The sequence below is a fragment of the Polyodon spathula genome, chromosome 22 (assembly GCF_017654505.1).
Source record: "Polyodon spathula isolate WHYD16114869_AA chromosome 22, ASM1765450v1, whole genome shotgun sequence".
NCBI lineage: Eukaryota > Metazoa > Chordata > Actinopteri > Acipenseriformes > Polyodontidae > Polyodon > Polyodon spathula.
In genome coordinates, this window is record NC_054555.1 from 7,791,866 (window position 1) to 7,811,942 (window position 20,077).

The following is a 20,077-nucleotide window of genomic DNA, read 5'->3' on the forward strand; positions in this document are numbered from 1 at the left end:
GGCAGAGAGGCAGGAGAAAGGCACCTCTCTCTCTTTCTCTCTCTCGCTCTCTCTCTCTCTCAGACAGCTCTGTAAGGGCTGCAGATGTAGAGATGACATGTCTCTAATCCAGCCTTTTGTTACTCATGTTTCTGTTGCATGGAGAAATGTTTTCGAGCTCTTTATTGAACACAGGAAAGTGAAGGTGATGTGTTCCCAGGGGCAGCTGCTGTGCGCTCTGGAACCTGTTAGCATGATCGGGGGCTGCCAAGAAGTGTGGCTTTCTTTAAAGAGGGGTTCTGCTAAAAAGAAAGAAAGGCAGCTGGCAAACACATTAGAGCACATACATTCAGCAGCCAGCTTTGAGATAAGTTACATTATCTACTTTTTTATTATTGTTATTAATTTTTTTATTAATAACAAGCGTTGTAAAACATACGCACTCACAGAAGAATTCAGAATGTCTTTGACACCTTGTTGGACAGCCCAGCTGGTTCTCATTCGCCAGGACTGGGGTTTCAGGGTTTTCTTCCAGTACCATTTCAGAAAGAGGACAATAAAATGCAATACAATAAAATTGAATTAATATTGCAGCAGTGAATGCATGAAAAGATGTTGAACCTCTATTTTAAGTGTAGTGGATAGGGTTACGACATTTTGACAGGTATTTTTTTTGCGTGTTTTAAATTATGTCATGGCCCGTCCCCTTGGTTGAAAGCCCCTCCCATTGTACATTCCCTCTCGCTTGTTTCATACAACCACACTCCATGGACCCTCCCCTTTCCAATTACCAAAAGGTAGTTTGACTGCGGTATTCCCCATGTCTGGGCATTAGTTCTCTATATTGCATAGCGTAAGCTTGCAACTGTACATACATGATGGCTCACAGTATCTGGGTTTGGCCACTGCAAAACTGAGTTCCTTATAGGGTTGTTTTCTTATTGGTTACTGTTGGTTAATCATTGGTCAAGCAATAACTGGGCGTGTGACTCTGATCTAGGAGGGAGATCAGCAGACCTTCACTTTGTGAACTGCCTACAGCTTGTGGCCCATGGGACAGAGTTAGAGAACTAGGCTCCTCTCCTTAAGGGGGTCTGTTGCCTTTAATTCCTGACAACACATTCACCACAGTTTGGGTGAGCCGGACTACCAGGAGCTGCAACCAGAAACAGGGAGCCTGTTTTAATCTAGTATGTAGGTGTTGGTTTCTTACAATAAGCATCACTCTTTTTTTAAAGGGAAGTTGGTTAGAATTTAATTGGGAACCTAGCAGCCTTCATCTTCATCTGTTCCTCTTCATTTGGATATAGGGCAGCTCTGTAGCATTCATTATAAAGCCTTTTTAAATCGATGCCTATGGGCATTCGGTTGCTGACATTTCCTGTTGCATTAACTAAAAGCCTTCAGCTGAGCAATTTCCATTCCCCCCTCACACACACTCTCAACTCCCGGCCTCTCAGAGCTGAGATATTTCCATCAGAAGAATCCTATCCCTTTATAAACTATCAGTCCATAAATCTGCATAGCGAGACTAAGGCTTTGTAAGCCATCAACAGGCATCATCAGAACAATCTCCTGCTTGCCTGTGGCTGTCCAGGAGCTTCTTGTTAGCAGAAACACATAAACTGGATCCATCAAAGCTGGATCTCCGGGGAGCATTGTAAACAGAACAGTGGGACAGGATACTAGAAGCCATATAAAACAGGAAGGTAGAGTAAGTGTTTTGGGAAATCAGAGCTTGTAAGAGGCGTGCCTCTGGGCAACAGCAAAGCTAAGTCTGTTGAATGACCATTGGAGGGTAGGGCACTGCTTGATCTACTAACAGCCAGTTGCCACAGTAAGGATGTACAGTTAGAAGAAGGTTTCAATGTTTATAAAAGGTTCTGATAAACCACCCATGAATTGAGGTAAAACGTGTTTGTCAAGAAGACGAAAAGAGGATTCGTCCTGTAGGCCAAGTAACTCAGCGGAGAAATGAAATAGGAAGAAAATAAAACTGAGTTCAGAGCCATGCAAAACTTTTATTTTGTAATGCCTATGGTTTTAAATATTTGGTTACAATTCAATTCTAGGTTGTTGTAGCAAACCTCAGTTCCCGCAAGTAGGTGCAACACACAGGGCGAGGCAATCCACACGCAGACGAAGGGTGCGCACGAACCCTGGACCACTCGCACGAAAGCGTAGCACCAATACTGCTGTGCAAAAGAACCGGCTCCTTTCTACAATGGTATTGGCGCTATGCTTCAGCACGGGAGGTCTGGGGTTTGCGTTCTACCTCCACCTGTGTGAAATTGCATCTTTTGTAATTATACTCTTTACTCAATATTTTTTTTACCATGTAGAGGCCATGTGCAATTACATAAAGACACTTAATGTAAAGTGCTACCCAATTCAATTCTTACTTGTTAAACCAGGAGGAGAACCCATTACTGTGTGCATCTCATTTACAAGGAGGTCACAGAAGACAACAGCAGAGGCATACTCAGACAATTAAATTGTTAAACTACAATATAGCACATTCTAAAAAAAGAAATATACAATTACAGTTGGGTTAAAACAAACATGATTCATTTAGGCAACTGTAAAAGCCTCAAGCAAATCTCAGACAAATCTCTAGACAAGGTTAATCATCTTTGTATACAGTGAGAGATATTGTAGATACAACTAAAATGTTCTCCAGAGACTGCTCTAAAATACAATTTTACATTTATATTCTCTTCTAACAAGCCAACCAAGATTTGTACACAAAGTGGTACAGCACTTGTCCATGCTTCAGAAGGGTTAGAGAACAGCCAGCTTCATTGAGATGTGAAAGCCTGTCAACACAGGGATCTATCTAATGCAAACTCCTAATGGCTGCATCTACCCTCATCCTATGTCATCCTGCAGATCAGAACATCTCAGTGTGCGAGGATGTTGAGCCCTGCCTGCTGTTGCATGAAGAGCTCCTGGATCAGCGGCAATGGCCCTGATCTCTTTGGCACACTCAGTATAAATCTGTGATGTACGCTCTGTGATGGAGTGCCAAATGAAAAGGTGTTCAGCTGGAATGCTCATGACTGGCCAAGTGGGAAGAGTTTGTTTCACAAGTCATTGACGGCTCAGGTAAATTATTACCTGCTAAAATTCAATCAATTGGCTCTGGTAGTGATTGCAAGTATGTTATTCAGATCTGCCTGTTCTGTCCTGTATGCTGTGAAAGTTCATAATGTAAGATTGTTTAGTAGCTGCTTAAGAGGACTGCGTGATCTGAATATTTGTGATTTATTCTAAAAATAATATTAGGTGTCTGAAGTCTAAGCAGGAGGCTATACTTCGAGTCCTGGAATCAGAAGCCTTGTTTTGTAACATCAGTGTTGATGAGAACAGTTAATAGATTTAATCAATATCTTATCTGCTACTTGTTTCACGATGTGTTTTATTTCCAGCCCTGTTCCTTTGTGTTCCATGTCTCACAGCGCTGACTGATTGATACACTTCCTAATGAATCTTCCTTTTGGATTCTGCCTCCCATTGAAAGGCTTTGTAGTCAGTAAAAGAGTCGTCCACCAAAAGTGACAAACTGACTTATATGGCCACAATGTAAATAAAGACGTGTGCTTGATGATATTCCAATGAGTCATCTTGTGTTGTATAGTATAGGGGTTTGTGTTGTGAGTAAAAGCAGAAGTGCTTGTGCCGGCTTCCCATTGCCTCTTGGCTTTCCGTATTGGAACAAAGTAACAGTTACTGTGTACTGCACTAGATGGGATAATTCAGAGGAGCCAGCAGTCCTGACCTTCCAACTGCATCTAAGAATAGGGAGAATTGGAGAGGGAGAGGCAGGTAGAAACAAAAGCTTTGAGACTTCTCTGGCAGTTTAAGAGACGGAATAGGAGAAACACAAAATAACAAAGCTAGAAACACACCCTTTACTTGGTGAGCTGTGACCTTTTAAAAAAGTATTTAAAAAAAGAGCTTAAAACATCTTTAAAAACTCCCGATTCAGCAGATCAGTTTTTTGCACGTTTGAATGCCATGTGGAGAGAATTCCATCCTTGTCTTTTTTTTTTTTTTTTTTTTTTAGATTTTTTCCATTTCACATCCAGCTCCAGATGTGCAGGCAGTGAAATATTAAATGACAGAAATTGGCTTGTTTCTGCAGTTTAAATATTTCAAAATAAAATAAGCCTCCCCTCCATCCCTTTCTGCCTGCCGGCCTCCCTCCAGCTCTGTGTGGGCAGTCCTCACTGTTTCATGTGGCAGTCCATATGCCCAGCATATGAAACAAGCTTCAGTTTCCTAGAGGGCTATGTGGTAACAGTCGGGAAGGTGCCAACTAGCATATCTGAGTTTTCATGAGGGGAACCCTCAGTCCCACTCATTTGGCTGTTGGTCCACGCTTGGCCCAGGGCCCATCGCTGGCACCCGATGAAAAACAAAAAGTTTAAACATTTAATCTCTTACACTGATAGGCCAGGGCAGATCTTCAGCTCTTCACAAGCATGTGTGTGTGTTAGTGTGTGTGTGTGTGTGTGTGTGTGTACGCATGCGTGAGTGTGTGTGTGTGTGTGTGTATGTGTGTGTGTGTGTGTGTGTGTGAGTGTGTGTGTGTGTGTGTGTGTTTGTGCATGTGTGCGCGTGCGTGTGTGTCTGTGCATGTGTGTGAGTGTGTGTTTGTGTGTGCGCATGCGTGTGTGTGTGTGTGTGTGTGTGCGTGTGTGTGTGTGTGTGTGTGTGTGTGTGGATGTGTGTTTCTGGGTTACAGGGTTGCAGGGTCAGAGGTTCAGTTCCTGGCTCAGTGTTAAACCTTTGGAGCACGCTTTATCCAAAGCACTCCAATTTGCAGTCATTAAAAAAAAAAAAAAAAAATGTGATTTTTAATTGTAAAATCATAAAAGATTGCATGATGTGAAACAACACCTTAAGCAGGCAACTTAAATGAAAAAAATGTGAAAACATTACACATTCTAAACACATATACCCTGTCCTCAATATTTACATGATAAATCCTAAACTTCAATACATTTCCCATTTTCACTCTTCACTGTTTCAGCTTTATAACCAACCATAGAAAAGTTTTTGTATGTCATCAATATCAGTAAATATCCATAAATAATATTAGAATCAGAAGGTTTTGGTAAACTTTTTCAAAGGGACAGCCAATGTGAAGCCAATAAATTGCAACATGACACCTAGAACATAATGAACTATAGATACCAGAATAAAAATCGTCGATGCAGCTGTGTTTTGTGCAGCTGAATGGTTTACCTTACTGGTTTCTTTAATTATTCATTGAAATGTTAATATTTTTACAGAATATAATAAACTAAAGAAACTAAGATGCACTGACTGATATATATAATATATATATATATATATATATATATATATATATATATATATATATATATATATATATAGTATATATAAAAAAAAAAAAGCATAACCTTGGCCTCTTGTACACCCTTTTAATGATTTAGTGGGACTATTTAAATCTATTGCAGGTTACATCAATTGAATAGACCCCATTGTCTTACACTGATCCTCCATCAAGCACAGTGTGTTTAGCGTGATTTTGTTGAGTTTAGAGATAACCTGGACATGCTCCATCGGCACACTTTCTAGCCTATGACTGTGTGGGGGGGCTTTGATCTTTAGGGATAACAAGCACCTGCTCCATCTTTGAGATGACATATACTTCTATTGATTTTAAAATGTTTTTTCTACACAATGGCCCTCAAAGCTATCTTGAAATACAATTTAACAATGGAGCTGAACCAAAACTATAGCATTCTTAAACTACAGTGGAACTGCACTGTGGAGTTGCAATTTGTCCAAATTCAATTGCACTTTCATGGCAATGTTGCCGCAGGGACAGGCCCACAGGCTGTCAGCACCCCAGACAGGTGTTTCTGATTTATAAGAATCACTTGACATCAAATCTGCTTCTCCTGGACCATAAAGCAAGCCAGTACAACGTGGTGATACAGATCTCTACTGTGTTACTATGGCAAGCCAAATTATAACTTAGAGAGATCTATAAATGAATTTGAGACATTTCTAAATATTTCAGAATGTCTCTAAATCATTTTAAGTCTGAAATAACTTCCTGTTCATTGAGAGGTATCTCTAAATGGAGAAGTCCATTCAAAACATAAAGCATTTTCACAGAAAGTCATTTAGAGATATCTTGAAATGATTTACAGATATTTCTAAATGAACAGGAACTCAGTTAAAGATAACTTAAAATGGTTTACAGATATATTTAAATGAGACAGGAAGTAATTTAGAGATATCTTAAAATAATTGAAAGATATCTTTAAATGGACAGGAAGTTATTTAGATATATCTCTAAAAGACAATTTGGTGCACCATGCTAGCAAAACATTGTATTTAAATATATGTATTATTCAATTTGAGATACGTCTATTTCATTTTTAGATATCTCAAAATTAAATTAAGATACCTTTAAAATGGTTTATTTACAGATATCTCAAATTAATTTAAAGCTCAGCAAATGATTTATTTGAGATCTCTCCAAATGACAATTTGGCTTGCCATATGTTACATCCTTGGAATGAGATTCACTGGAGCAGTCAGCAGTATGCCGAGGACACTTTGTGCCAGACCAGGTCTAGTAGTGGATAGAGATTGGAGCCAGGGGATGAGGTCTTGTTGTTAGAACTGTGGATTGGGAGCCAGGATAGTTTTTTTTTCCTTCATTAAAATGTATTGCTGCATTTTAGTAATAATCCCTCTGGTTCATGCAAGTCTACTTTTTTTTTTATCTCTTATGGATAATAAATCAGAATTTAGCAAAGTGTGCGTGATTTGCATAGCTATCCCATTTCCTGGCTTTTAATCAGGGTCCCTGAAAAGAACGGCATGTTAAATAAGCAAAGAGGCAAATGCATCCCAGCAGCCGCGGTTCCATGGTGACCCCACCTTGGCATGCAGAGGTCTAGGGAAGCTGGCTTTGAAGTGAGCCACCCCCCCACCCCCCCACCCCCCATTACCCCTCAAGGTTAAGTGCTTGTGTTAAACTGTAGAGAACAGGCACGATCCACAGGGAGCGCTGCAAAATTGTTTGGCTAAGCAGAATAAAAGTCCGTGGGAATTTTGACACTCTGCATTAGATTAATCTTCGTAACTAGCACTCCAGATGTGGAGGACTGTGCCTGAGATCTGAAACCAGACGCCTGGTCTCTGCAGTCCAGGGCAGCTCCATTCCCGTAAGCAACAGCACAATGTGGAAGCAATTTCACTGCAGGTCCCCTTCCACCTTTAGAGCACTAGCCATCACACATGCAATGAATTCCGTCTGACTGTTTTATACAATATATGGTTCTTCTATATCTTATATATATATATATATATATATATATATATATATATATATATATATATATATATATAATATATATATATATGAAATCATGTTATAAATGCTCAAAGCAACAAGGAACTACACAGAGCAGTTGACTGGTTTCTTTCTAGATTCTTTACCATTACCAGTTGCTCTGAGAAAATGTGCATCTGCCTCTGCACTGGCTTTAAAAAAAGACCCATAATAGCATATTTTTCCAATCGCAGTGAAATCCATTTATTACAACCACTGTGTAAAAAGAAGAGAACAGGACTAATAGTGAGCTTCAGACTTCCTCCATATTGAGAGAACCTGATCTAGTTAGGTTTTATATTCTTATACTTTTTTATTTGTTTATAAACTGGTTTATTATCTATTAACCCAAAATGAGAAACATTTGTTAATGTGGAAGGAAATAAAGCGGAGCACAACTCTCCATGCACCTGAGTTCTGATTCCTACTCCACCCAAACATGTGTTCAAATGCACTCACAACAACGGAGCTGCATCAGGTACCTGCCATGTGCTGCTGTTTTCTCCCAGGCATCTCCTCCTCTTTTGTGCTTGGCACCACACTCATATCTTGAAGCTGTGTGCATGTAGCGATCAGAGAGCCATGGGAAGACTCTGTACTTTAGTTTCTTGGGTTCTGTGCTTTCTATATTTGTGTGTTATTCCAGTATTCATTTGCAAGTTCACTGAGTCTTGCAAGAAACAGTTTAAAAATGACAAGAGAAGCTTTCAGCCTCAAACTAACATGTAACAGAACACACTCCAGTGATAGCAACCAGTAGCACTTCCAGAGTGGGGTTAGGAATCCAAAAGCCCTGCAGTATAATTGTGTGGTCCACAGTTAAGTTTGAATCCCAGTGTAAATTAGTGTGCACCTACTTTTCATAAATATGTCTTAGCTGTATTTTATTTGCTCATAAACTGCAGTAGTGCAGACATTTTAAAGTGAGATAATAAACCCTGCATTATTTGCAAACAACTTAAAAGCTGGTTGTGTATTTGGCTTCTAAAGTGATATGTTTTGCCCCGTTCCCCAGGCTACAAAATTATACTCTTCTTCAAAAAGCGACTCTGAAGGGACAGGGCACTGAGTTCACAAACAGATCTGGTTGCAATGCCAAGTTAATTCTAATGGTAAATCCCTATAAACATTCAGCCTGGTAAACAGGTACTTTCAATGTGTGTTGTTTCATTTTCATGCTGCTAAACATACTGTCTATGTTTGTCATAGCATAGCATAAATACATATTTACCTAGTCCTGGCATTGGTTGTTTTTTGTCTGGGTTGTGTACCTCTGTAATGTTATTCACATTGTCTAACTCTTCTGATGTTCAGCATAAGATGGCTTTGGGTTATTGCTGGTTCAATCTGCAGAAACAAGGTGTAAATGAATGAGTGTTAGCCTGTCTCCCATAGCTCTCCTTCTACAGAGAGGAGACCCCCAACGGCATAAGCCCCATAAAAGTGAGAGGGAGAGAAAGAGAAGTAGTTAAGCAATAATAACTCAGGAAGCTGCACTGTAAACTCATTATTCCATTGGGGTGGCTCAGTCTCCTGCTGGTGTAAGCAGCTGAGCCACAAAACTGTATCGGTTTGAAAACAATCTCTGGCGGTCAGGCCCATTTAGAAAGGTTGGCTTCTAATGGAAATCATTCCACATGGGAAGGTCAGGTCTTCTGCAACCTACAGAAACCATTGATGGTTGAATGTACTGTCAGCCAATCTGAATGCTTTTACCAGCTATACCACCTCTGCAATAGAACTGTACACCTGTAAGTCGTCTGATTGGTTAAAACAGATCTTTAATTGTTACAAGTTTAAAGCCTGATAGCAGTTCTGAGAGGCTCGGGGACAACTCCCCCTATCTTAGTTTTTTTTTTTTTTTTTTTTTTTTTTACCGTAGAGACAGGTAAGGTCCATAATTGCAGAGCTTGTTGTCTTGTTTCAGTCAGGACAATCTTGCGTTCAATAATCACCTTTATTAATATACACTTTTAGACAAGAAACAGATCCTCTAGAAAAAATATAGAAATACTGGGAACCAATAAATAAAACAGTTATATATTGTATAAGTATACATACATAGTCATAGACAAAAGTATTTTGGCAGATAAAAAAAAAAAATGAGAAGAAAACACAAAGAAAGTGATTTCTATAGTTTCTAATTGTTCTATTGAAATATATAAATTAAAAGTAGAGATTCAGCTTTATAATAAAACAACAAACTTGCGCAATTAATATATTTGAAACCCATTTGTTGCTAATTATTGACAATTATCAGGATTGAAAACCAACACCTGATGACAATTATACAATAAATAAATATATAATCATCAAGTGTTGAAAAACACATTGGAAATTTGTGATTAAAATAGAAACAAAAATGGTTACAACCAAAAGAATCCAGCAGCGATCTCAAAATGGCAGTGATGCAACTAAATGAAAAAGGAGAAACTACCAGAAAAATGTCAATAATAGCTTGTGTGGCTATTATTGACAAACACAGGAGAACAGGAACTACTGCAACTAGCTCCAAGTGTGGAAGACCAAGAAAGAGTTTTACAAAATCTGGAAGAATAATTGTTCAAGCAGCCCGACAAAATCCTCGGATTACTGCAAAAGAATTGAGAGAAGATGGTCAAGAAATTCACAACCAAACAACGATACCTTAACAAGATGAATGTCCATGGATGAAAACCAAGATGCAAACCTTTGTTCAAAACAATAGACAAAAGAAAGTCATTGGAGTTTTCCATTGAATACTTGAAGAAGCCTGGAGATTTCTTCAATCAAATTTTATGGTCATAACTTTTTTTCATCAAGAAAGCAACAATATGTTTGGAGGAAGAAAGGACAAGAATTTAAAGAAAAGTTAATCATGCCTAGTGTTAAACATGGTGAAGGTTGTGTGATGGTATGGGCTTGTTTTTCTTCTGTGCTGTGTGTATAATCTCCAAAGTGCTTTCAATTAAAAACAAATTGTTATCTTTTAATCTGTAGACAGGTGAGTTTCGTGTAGCCGATGCAAATCCACACACATAAGCATAACAATAGTATGTAACGTCTTCATGTAGGATTTAAAAAAAAACTAAAAAAAAATATCTCCGGAAAGATGCAAGGAACGGGTTTCAAAATATGAAAAAATATTGCAAGCTGTAAAGGAAGCAAAGGGTAGGCACATAAAATACTGAGGGTGCTCAGATACTTTTGTCAGGTATAAAATTAATTTCTGCATGTTATTTGTAATTTTTTTTATTTTATTATAAAGATGAATTTCTACTTTAAATTATACCTTTCAATAGAACAATTGGAAATTGTGAACAAAAATATAAGACAGAGGAGCAGCTTTATGGGACTGAGGCGGTTGTTGTGGATTAGGTGGCAATCCGAAAGCCTGGCAGACTGGTTTGAGAAGTAGGGTTATATAGTTTATAGATTGCTTAGGTGATAGATAATGATGTTGTAGCTTGGCCAATGAACTAATGCTACGTACTAGCACATATCAGAATCACTATAGATTTCCTGCCTGAAACCCCACTAGTGTATATATTCTTGCAACCACTACAGTACCTCCCCCCCTTTCACATTAAAGTTAGGTGGAGGCTGGAGACTTGCCATCATCCTTTTCCTCTGGTGGCTCAAGCTGACTTTGGCCAGTGCCTCAGCGATGAGGGGATAGACCAGTTTCCAAGGGACAGATAATTGAAGCCAATGCCTGCACCACACAAAACCCTCTGGTATCATTATTTCTTACGTCCACTTGATTACAATTGTGCTATGTTTAATTGTGTTTAATGAAAACCTGAAAGTAATTCATATGTCCCAGAAGGATAGCCTAACCTAAAACCATTGCTGTAAGTACATATAAGGAAAAGGCCCAAACCTTGGTACAGTACTTGTTGGCACCCTGTTATTCTTGTTTATATAAAGTGGTTTATTGGAATAGTTTAGCTGTGACTCAAAATGATTAACATAGCTTAAAGACAATTACATTTCACTGCTACATCTTGTATGCATTTTTTGTAAGAGTGAAGTGTCCTAATGAGTCTAAAGGGTGTAACTTTATGGAGTTTAGAATAACACAACCCCACTGTAAACTGGAACAGTAAATGTACCCCTTTAATCCACCGACTCTAAACAGTGTGGTGCATCAATATACAGCCGCCCAATAAAGGTGCAGTGCCCCATAAAGTTCAAAACGTAGATTAGACATATTTAAGGTTTTTATGTTGTTATCAATTCAGGCTGTTGTCAAATTGTCAATTGAAAAAGGCTCCAGTGTGATAGAAATACAATGAACCTTGATTGTAAATCTCCCTCCCGACCTGTGAGGGTAGTAAGCGAGGACAAAGTTCTTTGGATGGACTGGCTTGACAGTTCTTTCCATGGGTCTGGAAGTCAGTCAGTCTGGAAAAAGGCAAGACTCCGTTGCAAAAACATATTAACTCAGAAGGGAAACAATGTAGCAGCCGTAGATTGTAAAGGCAGCTGCATTCGTTTACCAAGGGGTCATGCGTGACAGCATATAAGGGGGACAGAGAATCATATTCTGTTCCTTTGCATTGGTTTATAGTGAGTAAGAACCAGAAGGACAGTGAAACTATTGTTAAAGAATATTCGTGAGTGTTTTGTTTGTTTGTGTCTGTTAGTAATCGTCTGTGTTTGTAAAGCACTAGACTGCGAACACGTTCCGGAGCTGTGGCAAGAGGCCAGCACAAACACGGGACAGCACTTCACTTGTATCACTGTAAGCTGTATTGTACCACAATCACTAATTCACGCACTAAACAGACTTGTGTATGTGTTTTGTGTTTAATGTGGGGATACAATAAAGGGACTATTATTTTGGGACTAGCCCAGGAATTATAAATGTTAGTAATACATGCCGCTGTATTACTTACCAGCATTATTACTTACTGTTTGTTTCACCTTCCAGCACTGGACAAACAAATAAATAAAATAAACCTTTTCACCTTGATTACAATTGTCTTTCTGTTCTTTAATCACTATCAACCACTTTGTCACACCAGGTACAATCGCGACTCCAATTGAACAACACTGAAGGGTAACACTGATACCTTTAAGATTAAGTTGCTCGTTACTGTCTTAAGAATGGCACAAAGGGTTAGCTGTGTAGCTGGGGCTCACTTGTGGGTGGAGAATATGCTATTTACTGTATAACATGCTGTTTCATCAAAGTCCTATATATATATATATATATATATATATTATATATATATATATATATATATATATATATATAATAATATATATATATATATATAGTATAAAGCCAATAAAATTTTTTTAATTTAGTAATCACCAATTATTTTATTATTTTCTCCGAATTTGGCATATCCAATTATTTTTAGGCTCTGCTCACTGCTACCGCCAGCACTGACTGACAAACATATGTTGTCCTCCGAACTGTGTGAGGTGGCTGCAGACTCACTGTGCAGCCACCTCAGAGCTACTACGTCGGAGGACAACACAGCCCTGGGCAGCACACAGTACAAAACACCAACGATTTAAATTAAGTGGTAGAAATGCAATCTCCTTTTTAAATATAATTTGTAATCTAGTTAGTGACTGATCACTAAAGCAGATTGCTTATCAATATTGTCAAGGCTAAGCAGTCAAAAATGTTCCTCATAAAACGTCCTTGTGTAAAAAATGAAGGAAAGGACCCTTATAGAGGGCAGCACTACAGCTGTGTACTGTGAAATCAATTGATCAGCACCAATTAGATGACAATTAAGGGTTACTTGCATGAAACAAACATTAGTACTGTGTGCAACGATTCTTAAGGTATTCATTTCTTATTTTCTATTGCTAAAAACAAATCATTTTAGCATATAGTCTGGATGTATATGGATTTTCACTGTGCCTGAAGTCATTGCCCTTTATTGCAAGTCACAAACACACACACACACACACACACACACACACACACACACACACACACACACACACACACACAACACACACACAACACACACTGTGTCAGAAGCTGCCGTCAATTAAACCAGATCGAGTACAGAGAGGAGATGCTGGCACTCTTGTGTCGAAGGAAAATGTGAGGCCGTTCTTTTTATAATCATCCTAGTATTCAAGAATAGAAAAAAAAAAAAAACAATGGCATTGCCACAAACTATTTCTAATTAGCAGCAGGTTTATTGCTATTAAAACAAGAAGAAATCTGTGTTCTATCCAAAACTTCCTGTCACAGAACTTGAAATCTAATTTGCACAATAAAGAAGTTGATGATTCGCTGCAGTCGGGCATGCCTGGACTAACATGAAAGGAGGCTTTGTTCTGCTCATTTTTTCGATCAGATGTCTGGGATGGCTTCAAAAGCTCAGGGGGAGATTAAGTGATGCTCATATGCTTTAAGTTGTTCCTCACTCAGTAAAGTTTATGAGATTTTGGGGCTTGCTTCATACAAGCCTCATCCACAGGGAAAGGGGTGGCACCTGAGTGCAGCCTCCTTATAGCAGGACAGATTCTTATCTTAAACCACTGACCAGAATTGTAAATTTCACACACTATATACACATATACACACTGTATATAATATATATATATATATATATATATATTATATATATATATATATATATATATAATATATATATATATATATATATATACTATATATATATATAGTCAGCTATACAACTATATGTAAGGAAACAACTATACAGTGTAGAAGTTTGTTTTTACTTTTCCTTCAGCTGCATATAATTCTGATTGTTGTGTCATTTTTCAAATATTGAGTAACTTTATATCTATCCAGACTGTGATAAGGAGCTGGCTGTTCAGTTGTAACTGTCTTTCTCTTGCTCTCTTTCATTTCCTTGCTCTTGGGTGGTCTGAGCCAGCATCATCTATTCTAGTGCATGGCTGTTGTCACCTTGATGGAATGAAAGATAAAGGCAAGAACATTAATTAAAAAGCATCTGACAGATATAGTGTATGTATACAGAATATATGGTGACTAGAAAGAGCACCTGGACCTGTTCTTGAGTTTTGACTTGAAGCACCGGGACTGGTGCTGCATAGGTCCATGTACCAGTGTTTCACCTCACTGGTGCTGTAGACCAGGTAAGGATAGTCACATTGCCACACTGGCAACAGTCTGACAACTTTTCCATAGGCACATGTAACAGGACTAACTTCACCAGTGCAATAAATCAGTGTCACCAAACTGCCGATCTTGGCACATGTAGTCTTGAGGCTGTACTAGCGTCAGTTTGAGACGTTATTTTATTTTTCAGAAGTGCTCCTCTCAGCATCTGTTCCCAGCCAAGAGGTGTGAGAAACCATGTGTTGCTTTGTAGAGCCTTAGACACGTTATTGCGGGTTCAGTCTTGTCATTGTAAGTTATACGGCCTGAGGGTTACACTCTATGAGTAGGCATATCAATAACATATGGGTAACACTTTGAATTCCAAGTACATTGAAATAGAATAGCTGCTTTGAATAACCTTGGGACTCAGTGTGGGTTAGGGCTTTAAACATCCCACAGAATGGTGTTACACTGTGTGGTGTTACATCCAACAGAAGAAAAGTTCCAGTGATGCAACTGGATGACTATATTGGGCTTTTACCATGTGTTCTTCTCAAATACCAGAACAAGTGAACACCCCAAGGATGTATCAATGCAAAGCTTTCAGCGTGATATAAATAATGTTTCAATAACATTTACAAAGACAGATGATACGTTATCTTTAGGCCGATACTATATTCATTTTAAGTAGATTTTATGACCTGCTAGCCTAGGCTAATATTTGTATTTATGTGTGTAGGCTGTAGATGTGTTTGATGGTTTGTTGTGATGATTTTATTTTATGATTTTGACATTCTTGGCCAGGTCTCTCTTGCTAAAGAGGATTTAAAATTGACACTTGATGAAACGCAAAATGCAACAACCAACAGATATGTTCATACTAAATAATCCAGCGGTTTACAAGGTGATGGTTAATGATTGTCCAGCAGTTGTGGACAAGCATTTCTCTCAAGTATCAAACAAACCCCTAATTAAGCAAACCACCAGAAAACCACACTGCTCATGTTTGCATGCACCACGAAATTACAGAGGACATTCATAATTGCAGTGTGGCCAACCAAAATATTTCCTGGGTTTGTGCAACCAACTAATAACTATATAAACTACATAACGATTTCATCACCCGTCACAATCATATGGATGTCATTTAAATATGTATTTCAGATGTATTCAGAATTGTCATGAAGATGATACTGTACTTGTTGTTTTACTTTTCCAAAATATAGTGATGTGAAGAGCTAAGAATGTAATGTTTTCATTATTAAGGTGCAGGGCGACAGAATGGGACAGGACTTATGTTTATTTTTATATTGCTCTAAAGCACATTTTCCTTAGACAGAACAGAGTACTGTTTATTTATATTATATATAATATATATTATATATATATAGATATAATAATCTATATTATATAGACATGTACTTTTGCATGTAAAACTGATTTTTTCCACATGGATTATTTAATAATTAAATTAAAACTGTGGTTTATAACTTTGCAGGCATGTTCTTAAGATGTTTCTTCTTTTTACAGTGAAGTGACAAATATGTTAGTGTATGTAATTTACATTTCACTGCTGAGGTAACAGGCTATTAACATGTGACAATGGCATGTGATTGTGTAGAAGAGGGGTTGGGTTTAATTAAAAAGAAAATAACAGGACAGGAAGTTTAAGGCTGTTTGTTGCCTGTTGCCAGTAGCATGGAGTAAGATCATGAGGGAGGGTTTTCACAGGTCAGGCAAGGTGATACCTTTGAGGTCGGGTACCCCAGAAGACCCAGTCTTTATTCTGCCTGGGGTTATAGAAAACTCTTTTGTGGAGATGGGGCATTTGGCCCGGGCAATGGGGTAAATACCATTGAACTTCTTATTGCATAGACGATCAACAATGTGTCTATCCTTTTTATAAATGAAGAATGAAGATCTGTGTAAGAAATAATTTTACAAAAAATCCAAGCGGCATATATATATATATATATATATATATATATATATATATATATATATATATATATATATATATCTATATAACTGTGTTTTCACTGTTCTTTTCTACACTGAAACATTTTCTTTACCATGGCATTTGACAATTATTTTGATAAGGGTTTGGCTTGTTATACAGCAAGGTGGTTTCTGAGTGGATCTGTGTATAATAGCTTCCCACCACTTAGGTCTCGGCTGCCTCAGTGGCAGTTACTGTATTAGATTTCTCATAGTCTCACCAACACCAAAGTAATGGAAACTGGGGGTGTGCTGAAAGACCCCTATTTAATTTGGGCAGTGCTGGCCATTTGATACATGTCTGCATGAGCCAGCTATTTATACAAGTGCTACCACAGCTCAGATTTGAACACAAATCTTCGTCCTTCAGTCTATCCACTTGATATATTTAATTTCTGAGGAACCCGCAGACTGTAAGGATTTGGCTCAGTGGAGATTTCACTGTATGAAAGGAGGGACAGCTCCCAAGACATGACACGTCTCACTCCATTTAACCAGTAGCCTTTAACTATAACAAAGTTTCCTGCCTACATTGCGTTCATGTACATTCACAGCCCACTGTCACCACAATATCCAACTGGGCTTCTTCCTCTTGGAAGAATACAACTCTGACAGCCAGACAATAGCCCCACTGCTAGCATATATAATCAGTATACACATTCTTTTCTCATTTAATTTAAAACTTGTGTACAGACGTGACCCATAATGAATACTGGTGGGGACACAGCGGAAACGCACAACCAGAGTTTCTCTATTCTGTCCTCTGAGCATCCTTCGCTGAGTGGCAGGATGACATTGCCAGTCTTAGTTTATGATAATAATCTCTTGCAAAATGTTTAAATTTGAACACCTATATTATCAAAATGTATACATGTTTCAACAACTTCATAGTCATCTAGCAGCTTTGATTTTAGCTGTAATAAAATTACCTAAGCATGAACTCAAATCAAAAAACAAAGAAGTGGATCTAATGCATTGGGTAGGTTTGGGGATTCAGGTTTCGTTGTTGTGCACATGTTGACTTTGTAATTTACTGAGGATTGACCTTGCCTTGTCTATTGCCAATAAAGAAGCAAACAAATGCACAGGATATCTTTTTTCTTCTTCTCAGTGTATTATTATTAAACATTATAACAACAATGTTTAAATTGTATCCATTTATGCAAACAAAGTTGTTTTCCCTCTGCCATGCATTTTTCATGTTTAATGGCAGCTGTTTGTTTCAGCCTTCTTAATAGGAACCAATTAGGCACCATCTGCTGACTAAAACCCAACTGTTGGCACAGAATTTTCCGCAGCAAGCATTGATGGAAAATGAAGAAACTAAGTATTGCTGAGTTCTCTGGGCGTGTCAATCTGTGTGCTACACTGCACAAGCTCAGTTTATCATTATCTCTTGAAAAACCTGCAGGACCTAGCTTTGAACACTAAACGCCTGAAGCTCAATAGGTTGTAAAGTCATCTCCGAGCCAATAGCAGGTTCAAGCCTAGAAAGCTAATGGATCTGCTCCAACCACTTGCACCACAGCATGGGCTTGTAAACAGTCACAGATTCTGAAAAGAATAACCTGTGCCTGCTCCTTCTACCAGCATCATTTTTGAGGGTGATGTATCCAGTAGTTCCACAACCCTGTCAACTATCCACTAGACCTGATCTCCTGGCTCCCACTCCTGAGCTCTAAGCACTAAGCCTGATCTCCTGGCACCTAGTCCTCAGCTCTCCATGTCCTGATCCTAGCTGCGTTTATCTAAACCCCTCCAGTTTGCTCCCCATGCCGCAGCAAGTACAATGCTGGGGCCCAGCTAATCCATTCCAGACGAAGCTGAATCCATGGAAAAAGCATAACAAGTGCACATACTTATCCCGGAGCCAAAAAGAAAAAGAAAAAAAAGAGAAATTGTTTATTCAAACTTAAAGTTTGGCCTTTTGTTGTGGTGAGGACCTGTCTTTTATTACATTATTGAAACATCATCAAAGTCTGGAAAGAACCAGGACATTCCAAATCCAAAAGATCTTTGTGCTGTTGCCCTATTAGAAGAAAAAAAAAGAACCCTTAAATTCAAAGCATGCCTGGTGACTTGGCACAGCTGGGATCACTGTGCTGAAAAGCAGGTCCCCTTGCACAGGGCTGCAAAAGACATTGAGCTGAGAATAAGAGAAAGAGAGAGAGAGAGAGAGAGAGAGAGAGAGAGAGAGAGAGAGAGAGAGAGAGAGAGAGAGAGAGAGAGAGAGAGAGAGAAGGCAGGCAGTGATTTATAGAATTCTAAATGGGGGCAAATTGTACTAAAAGCTCTGGGATTCTACAGGAAGCAACCGCCGGCCAGATGAACTCCCCCAATTTGTTTGATTTATGCTGTTTATAATTTGTGGCAAAATATAAATACATAACCGGTACATCAAAAACAGGCTGAAATTCAAAGTACCATTTTCCTAAATTGTTAAAACAGACCTTTAGAATAGCTGGGGAACTCTGAGCATGGGACTGAGATCTGCAGAGCGGCTGAAGTTTGTTCATTCCCCCACCCATTCGGTTTGAATGAATGTTTGGGCTAGGGCTATGTAACATTGTACAGTGTGCCAGTTCAGTTGAGGTTCTGGTTTTGGGATTCATCATGCACAGGTTTGAACTCTGGGAGTTAGTAGCTAGACTTACTGAACTGCAGGTTGCGCTTTGGAAGCGGGCCTGTGGCAGGATAGTGCTGTGTGCCCAGATATTGTTGCAGTTCAAGCGCAAAAGAGCTTATTTATTAAACAAACATAAAACAAATAAACAGGGCATGAGGGCCACAATAACAGGTTTATACAAAAGGAGTCCACAACACACTTCATAAACTCATCAAACTCCCTTCACCACACAGGATTTTTCCTCCCTTATATGCATGTGGCAATTCTCCAATTAGCACTCAATTACCTAATTGGAGAATGGCCACACTATTTACAAGAAAGGCTTTACATGCTATTTACATGAAGGGCTTTACACAATGTTTACATGAAGGGCTTTACACACTATTTACATGAAGGGCTTTACACTCTGTTTACATAAACGGCTTTACATATTGTTTACATGAAGGGCTTAACACACTGTTTACATGAAGGGCTTTACACTCTGTTTACCTAAAGGCTTTACCTATTGTTTACAAGAGCTTAACACACTGTGTACATGAAAGGCTTTACACTCTTTACATAAAAGGCTTTGCATATTATTTACATGAAGGGCTTAACACACTGTTTACATGAAGAGCTTTACATGCTTTTTACATGAAGGGCTTTACACGTTAGTAAAATGAAGGGCTATCCTGCCAGAGGCCACTACTGAAAATCTTTACTTTTCAAAAACTGCTGAAGGGACCAGTGCAGTGTTGATCCAAAACAAGGCATCAAAGTCTCAATTTTCACTGTTTGGCAGTGCAAGTATGTTTTAGAGTGTCAGAATTTCCATAAATGTGACTTTCTGAGCATGCGTGGCTTTGAAACATTGAATCTACGACTAGGCATGGCTATAATATGTGGGCTTGCTTAAGTAATCATTGTAAGAGTCACTACAAGGCAATTAAAGTAAACAGGGTAAATCCATCTGTTTTAAACTTGCAGTGCAGTGGGATTTAGCTGCCTTCTCCTGTCGTATGGAAACAACATGCACCAGTCAAAACCTGGATTAACGAGGATGAGA